This window comes from Narcine bancroftii, chromosome 6, assembly GCF_036971445.1.
Source record: "Narcine bancroftii isolate sNarBan1 chromosome 6, sNarBan1.hap1, whole genome shotgun sequence".
In the NCBI taxonomy this organism is placed as follows: domain Eukaryota; kingdom Metazoa; phylum Chordata; class Chondrichthyes; order Torpediniformes; family Narcinidae; genus Narcine; species Narcine bancroftii.
This window is the reverse complement of record NC_091474.1, coordinates 182,994,634-183,009,928: the sequence shown is the minus strand read 5'-3', so window position 1 is coordinate 183,009,928 and position 15,295 is coordinate 182,994,634. Positions and strand designations below refer to the sequence as shown.

The 15,295-nt window shown below is 42.4% G+C and overlaps 1 protein-coding gene across 3 annotated transcripts in view; it reads left to right on the top strand.

The window, feature by feature from the left end:
- trdn (triadin) overlaps positions 1–15,295 on the top strand; it is a 512,395-nt gene that overhangs the window by 348,590 nt on the left and 148,510 nt on the right. The gene's annotated exons all lie outside the window — the stretch shown is intronic.

Sequence of the window (15,295 nt, the reverse complement as noted above, 5' to 3'; positions counted from 1 at the left end):
TTTCTGTTAACCATGAGCGGACCAAGAATATTTGATCAAAATTAGCAGATGATGCTAATTCAGGTCACAGAGTGCGTTGAGGAGAAGATGCCATAAACCTCTTGGGGGATGTGGAAATATGGTAAGAATGGGTGAGTGGATAGAAGACAGATTGTTACAAAAGGAAAATGTTGACATTGTTTTTTTCAGTTGTTTTTATAATTGTTCAGCAAGCTGCAGCAAGTAAGAATTTCAGTGCAAGTGCACATCACACATATCATTATGGTGGTGGAGTGGATAAACATGAAGCAATTTGATCAGGGTTAGAAAAAGATTTATTTTTATAATAAGAGTAATTAAAATGACCTCATGTACCATCCCATGAATCATGAAAAGTAAATGTGCTGGTACAACAAATAAAAAGGAAGGCTTTTATTACAATTAGATTCAAGAAATGGTATGACACTTCTCACATAGGGCTCTGGTGAGATAACATCTTAAAATCTTTTGATAAGTCTGATTGCCTTACTTTAGGAAGGATATTATTGAGATAAAAGGGCTATAATGAAAGTTGATTCCTTGTATTGGGGGGTGGTCTCATGAGGCCATTGTGAGCAGAATGGACTTATATTTTCCAGAATTTAGAAGAATGAGAGATGATCTCATAGAAAAATACAAAATTCTTGTGGCATTTCACAGAATAGCTACAGGGATGATGTTTCCTATGACTGGAGTCACATGTGAAATAAGGGATCTTCAAGACTGAGATGATAAGAAATATTTTCTCCCAGAGGATTGTAAATCTGCCACCACTAGGTTCAACTGGATCATTAGTCTATGATATATCCAGTCTTTATAGAAATATTGGCAGAATTTCAAGTATTTATATCAACAAGCACAGGCATGGTTGTTCAACATGATGGACAAAGTAAAAATATGATCAAAAGATTCATATTAATATTAACAAAGATATTATAATCAAAGCTGCACTGATCCTGACAAACTAATTGATCTACATATCTCTTGCCACCAAAGAATTTCTGTAATGTTGCTGAAATCCCTCATGACTGAATCCTACTGCTGAGGCATTAAATGGTGACACTACATGCTAACAGCTCTGGTGCATGTGATCTTACCAGTTTTGCTAAGCCTTCATTCATGTCAGGGCAAGATGCATGTAAGGGATTGGATGTTCTGTCTTGTATGTTCATAATTTATTGATGTTAGAATCCAGTGACATTTCTTAACTTTAGTAGAAATTGAACCTGCATTAAGTTACACAAATAAATTGATATGCAAGCAATGTATAATTGTTTTGAGTAAATTACTTTTAACAATTTATTTGAAAAAATTCACTATCACCAGGGATGATTTTGAAGGGATCGTCTGATGAGGCCATGCATTTGAGTGAGCCTTCTTACATTCTTGTTCTTAAACCTTACTTTCACTCTCACAACATATTTGCATGTAACAATGTCTAATATCATCTTCAGTCATACTTCAGTTGGAACATAAAGGTTTTCTCTCTACATGTTTGGATTTATTCTGACAGTGTAAGTAATCAATCAGATTATACAAATGATGCATTATCACTTGGCTTTTATCCTGGGTGAGTAATTCACAGGGAACAGCTACTAAATCAAAGAAATCTTGCAACAGAATGCTGATCGGTGTGGGTCTTATTAAAGGAAATTGTTCTTCCAGTTGTCAAATTTTTTTTAAAATGTTTCCAGTTAAAAATTAAGTGTTCAAATTTCATTATTTTCTTATTGTCTGTACAGATACACAGAATAAAAACCATTGCATTGTAGTGACTGTGTAGCAGTGCGAAATGAAGAACAAGAAAATGATCAGACGTAGTCGAGTCGAAGTTCAGTAAAAGTCATCACTCAGTCATCTGCAGCTTTTTAAAACCCAACGCGTTCCAAATTATGTCATCGCATTGTGACATCATGATGTCACTCAATGTCCTGAGCTGGTTCGATTAAGCCTCCGGTGAACCGCTTCATGCCCCCCACCAGAACTGGCGATAGGAGGCTAAACCTCTGGTGCCATTACTGTCCATCACTCTTGGGTGGTCGTCTGCACCTTTGCATTTGAGGGTCGTGGCAAGGGCCGATCAAGGTCAAGATGAGTGGGCTTTAGTCGGTCGATCGTAAATATCTCAGGATGCCCCCCCAATCTCCAGTACACAAGTTGTACGATTGTTTTGTAGCACTCTGAAGGGGCCCTCATACAGCCACTGTAAGGGAGGCCTGTGTGCACCTCTATGCGCACCTCTGAGCACAAACACAAACTCTCAGTCCCAGAGTTCCTTTGGGATGAAGGGTGTTGTTGTTCCATGGCTTGACGTGGGAACTAGGGACAATTTTCTAAGCCGCTCCCACAATCTTCCTAAGACTTTAGTCGATGTCACCTCCTGTCTGCGTGCTGTGGGCACGAACTCCCCAGGTACAATGAGTGGGGGGCTCCATAAACTAACTCAGCTGATGAGGAGCTGAGATCGTCCTTGGGTGTCATTCTTATTCTAGGGGGATCCAGGGCAGCTCATCTGCCCAATCAGGTCCCTGGAGGCAGGCCATCAGTGCAGTCTTCATGTGCCTATGGAACCACTCCACCAAGCCATTCGACTGTGCATGGTAGGCTGTTGTGTGGTGGAACTGCATTCCCAGCAGTCACGACAAAACATCCCAGAGTGAGGAGGTAAAATGTGGGCCTCTGTTGGAGGTGACATGTGTGGGTAGGCCAACCAGAGATACCCAGGCAGAAATAAAAGCTCTGGCGCATGAATTGGTTATTGAGTTCATCATAGGAACTGGCTTTGGCCACCTAATGAATCTCTCAATGATCGTTAACAAGTATCTATACCCTCGTGACACCAGAAGCAGGCCGATGATGTTGACATGCATGTGGTCAAATCTGCACTGAAGTGGCTGAAAAGGCTGAAGCGGTGCCTTCACTTGCCTTGACACTTTTGCGGATTAGCAGTCCATGCACGTCTTTGGCCAGTACATGACCTGCTTTTTGAGTCCATCCCATTAAAAACGTTGGCTATCAGGCGGATAATCACTTGAATGGAAGGGTTGGAGAGTCTGTGAATGGCATCGAAAATGCAACATCTCCATGCAGCAGGGATGATAGGGCGAGGCTGACCTGTGGAATCATCGCACAGGAGAGTGGTACCTTGTGGCCCAAACACTATATCCTCGAGTTGCTGGCTCATTACAGCAGTTCTATAAGCCATGTAATCTACATCCAGAGAGAGAGAGCACGCACTGCTTGAATGGAGGAGCAGGACAGGGCATCAGGCACCACATTACTCTTACTGGAGATGTGTTTAATCCTGGTTGAAAACTTGTGATACATAAGATAGATGGTGTTGCAGGCAGGCTGACCAGGGAGCTGATGCCTTTGTGAAGGCAAATGTTAGTGGTTTGTGGTCAGTAATAACTCTGCCTTCCAAAAAACAGTGGAAGTGTCTGACCACTAGGTACAACACCAGCAGTTCCTTATTGAATGTGCCATATTTCATTTCCAGAGGGTGAAGGTGCCTACTAAAAAACGCTAGAGGTTTCCATCGTCCATTGGTGTACTATTCCAAGACCCTGCCTACTGCTGTGTCGGGCACGTCTATCGTCAAGGCAGTTGGTGCATCCATTTGTGGATAGACCAGCAATGTTTGTCTTTGCTTGGGTGTCTTTAGTCTGGTGGAATGCTACTCTCATCTCCTCTGTCCAGCGAGTTCTTTGGCATCGCTGGACACGAGGTCAAAGAGGGGTTTCATAATATGAGCTACAGAAGGTAGAAAGCGACGATAGAAATTGATCGTCTCCACAAAATCCTGGACTCCTTTGATGATATTGGGCCTCAGGAATTTGAGGATGACTTCCACCTTGCTAGGCAATGGAGCCACACCCCAGCTGCTGATGTGATGCCCCAAGAACTTGATAGGTGACTACCCGAATTTGTACTTGGCAGGGTTGACAGTTAGCCTGAACTCCTGTAGGTGGCAGCAGAGTAAACTCAGGTGCTCTTTGTGGGAGTGGCTGGTGATAAGTATTTCATTCAAGTATATGAAATAGAAGTCCATACCACGCCCCACTGTGTCCATCAGTCGCTGGAATGTTTGTGCAGCATTTTTGAGTCCAAAAGGCATTCTTAAAAATTCGAAGAGGCTGAACAGTGTTTTGGTGATCTTGGGCACATCCTCCAGGTATACGGATATTTTGTAGTACCCATGCACCAAATCATTTTTGGAAAATATCCTGGCCCCATGAAGATTAGCTGTAAAGTCCTGTTTATAGGGCACAGGGTAGTGGTCTGCAGTGGTAATGTGGAGACGCCTTTAATCCCTGCAAGGTCCCTAGCTTCCTGTGGCTTTGGGCATCATATGTAGCGGGGATGCCCATAGGCTATCCGACCTAACTATGATTCCAAGTTCCTCCATTTTGTGGAACTCTTGTTTTGGAAGCTGCAACTTGTCAGGCGGCAAGCATCTGGCTCGGGACTGTGAAGGAGATCCTTGGGTGATAATGTGGTGTGCGACACCATGTTTGGCTGTGGCAGTGGAGAACTGGGGAGTGACAATATCGAGAAACTCCGCAAGAAGTTTGGTGAACTTGTGGTTCAAGTACTCCATGGCGTCTAGATGTGGGGCAGGTAGTTTGGCTTTTCCAAGGTGAAAAGTCTGGAACGTTGTGGTGTTCACCAACTACGCCCTTTTAAGTACACCATCAGTGAGAGGGCTCTGAGGAAGTCGACACCCAGCAATGGCCAGGACACAGCAGCAAGAATAAACTTCCATGTAAACTTATTGTTGCTGAATTTCAGGGGTATCGTCTATGTGCCGTACGTACCAATCGAACTGTTATTCACTGCAGTGAGCACTGGACCAGCACTGCAGGTATGGGCGTCAAAGTCCGAAGGAGGAAGTACACTAACCTCCACACCTGTGGCGACGAGGTATTTGCACCAGGAGAGTTTGTCCCAGACATAGAGTAAGCTGTTATGGTGGCCAGCCACTGTAGCCATTGTCACAGGGTCATGCTTGTCTGGGAGAACGTGTGCCCTCATCGCCAGTTCGTGGAGCTTGGCCTTTAGGTATGATGCGGCACTAATTTCTGTGGGCCTTGTGCGTTGCTGTTTCATACACCACAGAATGTCTGCACAGGTGGCCACTCTTCAAGGGTTATCAAAGTCCTCGTCAACCAACATGAGGTGTATGTCTTCTGGGATATGCTCTTAAAACAACTGCTCAAAGGGCAAGCAAGGCTTATGACCATCTGCCAGTGCCAACATGTTTTTCCTTAACCCTGGAGGAGCATGGTCCCCTAGGCCGTCGATATGGAGGAGCCATGCAGCTTGCTTCAGTTGTGAGAGACTGTAAATTCAGAGAAGGAGGGCTGTTAGGCTTCATACTTGCCAAGAGCTTGTGGCTCCTGAAGGAATCCACTACTCAACCAGCCATGTCCTGGTTGATGGAGCTCACCACATGACAGTACTTGGTGGCGTCCACTTCTACCTTGTGTATGTGGAACTGTACCTCAGCCTGCCTGAACAAAACTTCAGGATGAGTGGTCCAAAAGACAGGCAGTTTGAGTGAAACTACTATGTTGTCCATGTTGGGTCCAAAATCCATTTAGGCCCATCAGGGTCACCAATGTAGCAACTGTGTCACAGTGTGAAATGAAGAATGAGAAAATGATCAGACGTTGTCGAGTCACAGTTCAGTAAAAGTCATTTACTCAGTGACACATAGCTTTTTAAAACCCTGCATGTTCCAAATGCCGTCATTGCATTATGACGTCATGACGTCACTCAGAACCTCTCGATCCAGTTCAATTAAGCTTCCAGTGAGCTGCTGTAGCATATGCTGGAATCTGAAACTAAAGCAGAAATGTTGGAAGAACTCAGTTGGTCAGGAAGCATCTGTGGAAAGAGAAAGCACTCAATATGACCCTTCCTTAGAACTGCTTCAGATTCCAATATCTGCAGATTTATTTGTTTACCTTTTATGTTCAATCAACTGTGAGTAATCTTACAAGTATACCTATCATGACAAAGTTGTAGACCTCTCTCTTATGGTATTTCTGTAAGCGGCAGTTCTAATGAAGGATCGCTGACCCAAAGCTTCAGCTGGGTTATCTTTCCCCAAAGGCTGCTTGACTGGCTGACTTCTTCCACCACTGATTTAAGACTTCCCAGTCTATAATTCCTAGAATTCTCCCTATTACCTTTTTTAAACAAGGGGACTACATTTGCCATTCTCTAATCCTCTGGCACCTCCCCTGTGGCCAAAAAGGATTCAAAGATCATAGCTATTGCCCCAGCTATCTCTTCCCTCACTTCCCATAGCAACCTAGGGTATATCGCATCAGGACCTGGGGATTTGAGAATCTTAATGCTTTTAAGAAGATCCAACACTTCGTCTTCCTTAATCTCAACACTATTCATTACACAAGCCTGTTCTATTCTTACCTCACCCGAATCAAGATCCTTTTCTCTTGTGAATACTGAAGCAAAGTATTAATTTAGGGCCTCCCTAACCACCTCTTCTTCCAGGCACATGTTGCCTAATTTATCCTTTAGGCACCCCACTTTCATTCTCATCATTCTTCTGTTCTTGGGGCACCTTGGGGCCTTCTCATGCCACCTTTGAGTTCTCCTAAGACCTTTATTAAGCTCATTCCCAGCTACCATATACTTCTCATGAGCCCTTCCTAATATATGCTTCCTTCTTCTTCTTGACTAGCTTTTTCCTACCATCATTTCCTTGTCCCAGTGAGTGTTCTGTAAACTTCCTCTACATTAGTTCTGTGTTTTTCCATTGAACATCTGTTTCCAATTTACTCTTGCTAGTTCCTGCCTTGTTCCATTGTAATTAGCCCTTACCCAATTAAACACTTTCCCATTTTGCTGCTTCTATCCTTTTCTATAGCTATGCTAAAGCTCAGGGAGTTGTGATCACTCTCACCAAAATGCTGCCCCACCAAGGAGTCTGCCATCTCAACAGATTCATTACCCAGGATTAGATCCAATATGGCCTCTCCTCTCGTCCTTCGGTCCACCTACTCTGTCAAGAAACCTTCTTGGACACACCTGACAAATTCAGCCCCATCTATCCCTCTTGCAGTAAGGAGGTGCCAGTCAGTATTAGGGAAGTTGAAATCACGCATAACTACAACCCTGTATTTCTTGCACCAATTCAATTTTTTTTTCAACACTAAAACTCCAATTATTCAAAATCAAGTTCTTAGAAATCCTCATTTATCTGAAATTTGTTTGGAGTTGAACTGACAGGGGATGTCATGCTCCCAGCGATAGCACCAGGGAAACTTGGGCTCCCAGCGGCAGCACAAGGGAAACTTGGGCTCCCAGCGGCAGCACCACAGACACTCAGGCTTCTAGCGGTAGCAGTGAACTTTGGGTTCCCGGCAGCAATGGGGAAACTCGGTCTCCCTGACAGCAGTAACAGACCTCGGGCTCCCGGTGCCAGCAGCGGACCTCAGGCTTCTGGCATGAGCAGGGCTTTGGTGGGGAGGTGTCAGTGATCAGCAGTGGCCAACACTTTTTCAGTAAAAATTAAATATTATTTTAATGCTTTAAAAGCTTTCCTTTGTTGTTGTATAAACACTGTTTCAAGTGATTTGCTGTTGCTACTGGGTTTCTTTAAAAAAAAATGACTAATTCTCTGGGAAAAAAAAAGTTTATCCGAAATAGGCCCAGTCTCAACCATTTTGGATAATCAGAGTTCTATTGTAACAGGCCAATTCAGCCTATGAAGCCATGCCACACAATTTCCTCCCCATTAACCTATCTCTTCCTGGGTGCCCTATGGGCGATTGGGGGTCTTTAGGTTACTCCCAGCACTGTGATTCTTCCCTTCCTATTCCTGACTTTCACCCACACTCCCTCAACAACCTCTTCCCTTTCTATAGTCATGATATTAACTCTGACCAGTAATGGCACTTCTTCCGCCCCCCCCCCGCAATTTTCCTCCCTTTTCCTTTCCTTTTTAAACACCTCAACTGCAGAACCTGCATCAGCCAATCATGCCCTTCCTCCTGCCAAGCTTTTGTAATGGTCACATCATCGTAGTTCCACATACTGATCATGCACTAAGTTCATCCACCTTATTTCTAACTCCTAGCATGAAATAGGCATATTTCAAACACTCTAACTCAGGGGTGTCAAACTCAAATTCACAGAGGGCCAAAATTGAAAACTTGGACTAAGTCGAGGGCCGAACTAAATATTTATTGAAAATTTTCAACAACATCTGCATGTTTTCTCTTCTTTCAACATATGTAATGTTAAACTTTAAGATATAACTTTAGGAGGATAATGTTACAGGTCAGGAGTAGGTAGCTCAAGTTCACCCTTTGCTTGATCTGAGGGAAACATATTTGGTCCCTGTGGAGATGTAGTCAGCATTCACAGGCTGTGTCCATTTTGGCTTGCATCAGGACTCAGCATTTCCTGCTCACTCCTCAGGCTCTAGGCCTCTATTCACCCTCGACCCACCATCCCTCTACCTGACCAGTCCTTTACCCAACCTCTACTCACCCCTCACTCCACTCGCACTGCCTCTACCCACCCCATCCTATACACGCCCCTCTACTGCCTCTCCCTTCAACCTGTTCCTCCCTCTACCCGTCTCTCACCTTCTAATCACCCCTCCCCTACTCGCCCTGCCCCTCCCCTTTTACCTCTTCCCTATCCACCCCTCCTTCTACTCATCCCTCCCTCTAACTGCCCCTCACACCACCATAACTTCTCCTGCCCATTACTCCTCACCTACACCCTCTGCCCACCCCTGCTTACCCACCCACTCAGGCCCAGCGCACTGCCGATCAGCCTTTGTGGAACAGCGGGGACCGTGCGCAGCCTGCCATGTCCGTCGCACCAACAGGAAATCACAGGCGCTCGCCAATCCGCTGCACCGCTCGACAGGTGGGAGAAGTGACTGGTTGTGCGGGGAGCCTTCCAACTGGCTTGCCGGCTGATGACATCAACAGACTTCTCGTGTTACAATTTAGTTTTCCCTGTTCTCAAAGTTTGCACGGTCAACCTGCAACACTCTTGCTCCCTCCGCGTCCCGTGGATCTGATGCTCGGGTGTTGTTAGGATTCCCAGCAGAAGGTTTGTGGAACTTTACCATTCTGGATTCCTTTTTGAGAATATTCTGGCCATCTTTTAAGGGGGGTGGTTTTAGGGGGGAGGGGATAGTTAGGGGTTGGGGAAGGATGTGCAATGAAGGGGGAGGATGGTGGGGGTGACATTACCAAAAAACAGCATCGGCTCTCGCAGCAGGGCGGGCCACCTCTAATACATTTTTGAAATGGTCTTGCGGGCCAAATGTAATTATATCGCGGGCCAAATTTGGCCCGCGGGCCAGAGTTTGACATGTGTGCTCTAACTGGTTACATGTTTCATCCCCTGTCTGTCCCTCCTGACAAACTCAGAACATAGGGCATCATGCTTTTAACCTTCTGCCCTATTTTCTGCACTCACATTCTGGTTCTTCTCTCCCCCCCCAAACCCCCACCGCTGTCAAACTAATTTAAACCCTCCCCAACAACTCTTGCTAATGTGGATGCCAGGAAAATGCTCCCTTTCCAGTTCAGATGCAGCCAATCCTTTTTGTATGGGTCAGACTTTCCCCAGAAGAGATCCCAATGATGCATAAATTTGAATCCCTGCCATCTACACCAAATCTTCAGCCATGCCTTCATCTGCCACAACCTCCTTTTCCTACTCTCTCTAGTGTGTGACACACCCTTGAGGTCCTGCTTTTTAACTTCTTGCTAACTTGCTATATTCCCTCTTCAGGACCTCATCCTTACTCCTATCCATGTCATTGATTCCCACATGGTCCATGACATATGGCTGCTCACCCTCCCCCTCCAGAAGCTCTATCAGAGTCATCCCTGACCCTGTCACCTGGGAGGCAACATACCATCTGGGAACCTCCATCTCAATCACAGAACCTCCTATCCACTCCCCTAACCATTGAGACTCCAATCACCATAGCTCTTTTCTTCTCTCCCTCCACTTACCCATTTTCCTTCTGAGCTGAGGTGCCATTCTCTGTGCTAGAAACATGACCACCATGACTTGTTCCTGCTAGATTGCCCCCCCAAACAGTATCCAAAACTTTTTGTTATCGTTGTTTCTGTAAACACATATTCAAAGCTGCTTCATTCTGGAAATCTCAGTCTGCTTCCCAATTTGTCCTTTAAGTAGGTTTTCAGTTGGTGGTATGCAAACATTGTACCATGAGTTATTCCATATTTGTAATTCATTTGTTCAAATGTTAATAAATTATTTCCCAAAAAACAATTTTCTATTCTCTTAATTCCTTTTCTCTCCTATTCTCTAAAGGAAAGGTTATCTATTGTGAAGGGGATTCGTTGATTTTGCGTCAATAAAAAAAAAATAATTTTGGTAGTTGGTAATTTGTTTTTTTTCCTTTCTACATGAATCTTCTTCCATATGTTGAGCAAATGGTGCAGTACTAGTGAACTTCTATATTGCACCAGTTTTTTATCCCACTTATAAAGTATATGTTCTGGTACCTTCTCCCCTATTTTATCTAGCTCTATCTTGGTCCAATCTGGGTTTTCCCTTGTTTGATAAAAATCTGATAGATACCTTAATTGTGCTGCTCTATAATAATTTTTAAAGTTTGGTAGCTGCAAACCACCTTGTTTGTACCATTCTGTTAATTTATCTAGCGCTATCCTCGGTTTCACCCCCTTCCATAAGAATTTCCTTATTATTCTCTTTAGTTCATTGAAGAATTTCTCTGTTAAGGGAATTGGTAATAGGTATTGTATCCTTGGGAAGATATTCAGTTTAATGCAATTCACCCTCCCTATCAATGTTAGAGGCAATTCTTTCCAATGTTCTAAGTCATCCTGTTATTTCATTAATGGCTGATAATTTAATTTGCTGAGGTGGTCTAAATTGTTATCTAATCTAATACCTAGATATTGGATTGCTTGTGTTTGCCATTTAAATGGTGATTCTTTTTTAAACTCTTGTGTAATCCACATTATTCATTGGCATCGCTTCATTTTTATTAGCGTTGATCTTGTACCCCGATATTTCTCCATATTCCTTCAATTTTTTAACTAGTTCTTTTATTGATATTTCTGGTTCTGTTAAGTATACTATGATGTCATCTACAAATAAACTGATTTTATATTCCTTCTCCTTTATTTTTATCCCTTTTATTTTATTTTCTGTTCTTATCATTTCTACCAATGGTTCTATTGCTAAAGCAAACAGTGAAGGAAATAGTGGACATCCCTGCCTAGTTGACCTACTTAATTTAAATTGGTTTGATACATATCCATTTACTGTCACCTTCACCAATGGTACCTTATATGATGCTTTAATCCAATTAATATATTATACTTTGAATAAATAATTCCATTCTACCCTGTCAAAGGCTTTCTCTGCATCTAAAGCAACAGCCACAGTTGGCATCTTATTTCCTTGTACTGCATGGATTAAATTAATGAACTTACAGACGTTGTCCGTTGTTCGTCTTTTAATAAATACAATTTGATCTTGTTTTATTATTTTTGGTACAGTCGGCCAGTCTGTTTGTTAATAGTTTTGCTATTGTCTTATCTGAATTAAGTAGAGATATTGGTCCATATGATGCTGGTGTTAGTGGATCTTTCCCCATCTTTGGTATTACTGTAATTATTGCTGTTTTACATGTATCTGGCAAGTTTTGTGTTTCTTCTATCTGTTTCATTACTTTCGGGAGAGGAGGAATTAATAACTCTTTAAATGTTTTATAGAATTCTATTTGGAGTCCATCCTCTCCAAGTGTTTTATTGTTCAGCAGCTTTTTTAATATATCCTGTACATCAAGCTGCAAGAGAAGGAAAATGATGAAATAAGCTACAAACCCAAACAAAAGTGGGAAAAAGATTTAAACATAAAAAATGAAATATGGGAAAAGTTATGCTATGGAACTATGAAAAATATAATAAACATAAGGTTATGCATGATACAATATAATTGGTTACACAGACTATATATCATGCCCCAAAAGTTAAATAAATGGGATCCAACATTATCAGATAGATGTTTTCGGTGTAAGAAGGAAACGGGAACAACAGTACATGCAATTTGGGCGTGTGAGAAAGTGAAAAAGTTTTGCGAAGATCTAAATCAGGTATTAAACAAAATCACAAAAAGCAACATACCAAAAAATCCAGAGATCTTTCTTCTAAGTAATATAAGAAGTAATGAATTAGCCCTTAAACTGGATGAAGCGCAAAAAAGATTTATTATGATATCCTTAGCTGTAGCAAAAAATATGTAATGTCAAGTTGGAAATCAGAAGAGAGCCTGAGAGTACAGCAATGGTACATAGAAATTAATAAATGTATTCCATTGGAAAAAAATAACAAATAATTTAAAAAATAAAGTCACATTCTTTGAACAAATTTGTGAACCGTGCACGGAACACAACCGAGAGAGGGCTTACCGTGGACCTCCATCCCCTAAAATGATAAAATGAGAAGACAAAATGACCTGATCCAATGTGTAAAAGTAGATGACACAATTTTCTTGTTTATTTTCATTGTGTGATGACATTGTTTAATGGTTTTATTGTATTGTATATGTTGAATGTTTAATAGGTTTGGAGGGGTGTGGGAAGGAGGGAGGGAAGGTAGGGGGAAAAAAGGGAAGAAAATGCCACTGTGTATATTCAAGAGCAAAATGTTTGTGTGTATTTTGATTGATATGGTTCATAGTGTGAATTTTTTTTTAAAGAAACAGTATCCAAAACAATATATGTATTGTTAAGGGGGAACAGCCATAGTGATATTCTACACTGTCTGGGTTTTTTTCCTTTCCCTCTCCTAACAGTCACCCAGTTGCCTGCCTCCTGATGTTTGGGGATGACTGTCTCACTGAAACTCATCTCTACCACTGCTTCTGCCTCCTGAATGATCCAAAGTTCATTCAGCTCCAGCTCCAGTTCCCTAACTTAGACTCCCTGGAGCTGCAGCTGTATGCGCCTCTTGCAGGTGTAGTCATCAGGGACAATTGTGCTGTCCCACATTTCCCATATCCAGAAATCAGAGCATTCCTCTGCCCTAGCTGCCTCCATTAACTCTTCCTAATTTAAAAACAAAGATCTTATTTGGCCTTACCTCACTGAAATCAAGCTTGTCCTTAGCCTTTGCTCGCTGAACCCTCATGAGCTAAAGCCTCTATGTCCCACTCCAAAGCCTCTATGTCCCACTTCTACACTGGGTCACTAACACACTGGCTGCTCCATTTGAGCTACCCCTCTTTTTGTTCGTCACTGTCCCTTTTTTTAATTACTCCCCCCACCAATCACCTTTCTGTTTAACCCTTAACATGTCCTCTGCTCCCTTTTAAACTCCACTCGCCTCGAGCTGGTTCCTGACATTCACAGGTTTCCCAAGTCCCTTGCTTCTCCTCTTTCAGTGAAGGTCTCAAAATTATATGAAGAGATTGTGAATTAAAATGACTCAGGATATTATCAAAAGTGAATGTTTCTGATTAATGGAGAAATAAGCTTGTGGACAGTTCTCAGGAAGGGAATGCTGTTCAGGCTATACAATAGCTTCAACACCCACCTTATTGAAGCAACTACTTTTGTTTCTACTTTTGTATGAGTTTGAAATTGACATGCAAGGCTCTCTCACAGCTCCAGCGACTCAGGTTCCATCTTGACCCATTTACCTACCTGTGTGCAATTGGCATGTACTCATTGTGACTCCAAGGCATTACTTTGCCTCTCTGATGTCCTACCACATCTCAAAGAGGTGCCAGTTGGTATGTTAATAGACTACTGTACATTCTACTAAGGCAGGTGGATTTAAAAAGAAACATGGATAGGTGGAAAGAATGGCTCAGGAAATATAAGAGGAAAAAAAGTGGGACTAGTGGAGGTTCAATGTAGATGGGTGATTATTGTTGCCACAGAAGTGATGGGTCAAAGGGTATAAGACCATTGCCACAAGATGTAGGTACTGAATTAGGCCATTCAGCCCATTGAGCTATTCAAATCATAGCTGATGTATTTTTCCTGTCAATCCCATTCTCTTGCCTTCTCCCCATAACCTTTGATGCCCTTACTAATCAAGAACCTACCAACCTCTGCTTTAAATATAACCAATGACAACCTCCACAGACATCTGTGGCAATGTATTCCACAGATTTACCACCCTCTGGCTTAAGGCATTTCTCCTCATCCCTATTCAAAAAGGTCATCATTTTATTCTGTTGCTGAGCCCTCTGGTTCCCTGATTCTCTCACGACTGGAAACATCTTCTCCATGTCCACTCTATCCAGCACTTCCAATGTTTTGAATGTTTCGATAAGATCTGCCCCCAACGCCCTCTCCCCCCCACCCCCCACATCCTTCTAAACTCCAGTGAGAACAGGCTCAGAGCCATCAAATGATCCTCAAGCCTAGGATTATTAACCCTCACATACATAGGATTAATCTTGTAAACTTCCTCAGGACCCTCTCCAAAGCTGTTTGCAAAATTTCATAACTAGCTTCAAATGCCTAGTAAACCCTCAGCAATTACATCATTGCTTTTATATTCTAGTCTTCTCGAAATGAATGCTAACATTGCATTTGCCTTCCTTACTACTGACTCAATCTGCAAGTCAATCTGTAGGGTAGCCTACACTAGGACTCCAAGTCCCTTTGCATGTCTGCTTTCTGAATTCTCTCCCCATTGAGAAAATAGTCTATTCCTTTTATTTCTTCTACCAAAGTGCATGAGCATACACATCTTTACACTTCATCCAATTTGCTACTTTTTGCCCATTCTCCCAACCTATCCAAAATTTTCTATAGTCTCCATCCTTTCTCAAAACTAATGAACCATCCAGCAATCTTTGTATAATTTGCAAACGTGGCCACAATGCCATCAATTGTTAAATCTAAATTATTTACGTACAGTATTGAAAAGTAACAGTTGAAAAGTAACTCAACCTCTGTGCAGCACCACTAGTCGCTGCCAGCCAGCTAACAAAAAAAGCATCTATTCTCATGTGCGTCTTCTCCCAATTGGCCAATCTGCTAACTAATGCTGGTATCTTTTCATTAATGCCATGCACTCCTATATTTTTTAGTAGCCTGATGTGTGGCACCTTGTCAAAGGCCTTTTGAAATTCGAAGTAAACAACATCCACTGACTCCTTCGTTCTTTCCTTCCTTAAAGAACCCTTGAGATTTGTCAGGCAAGATCTCCCCTGAAGGAGACCATGCTGACTTCGGCCTATTTTATCATGTGCTTTG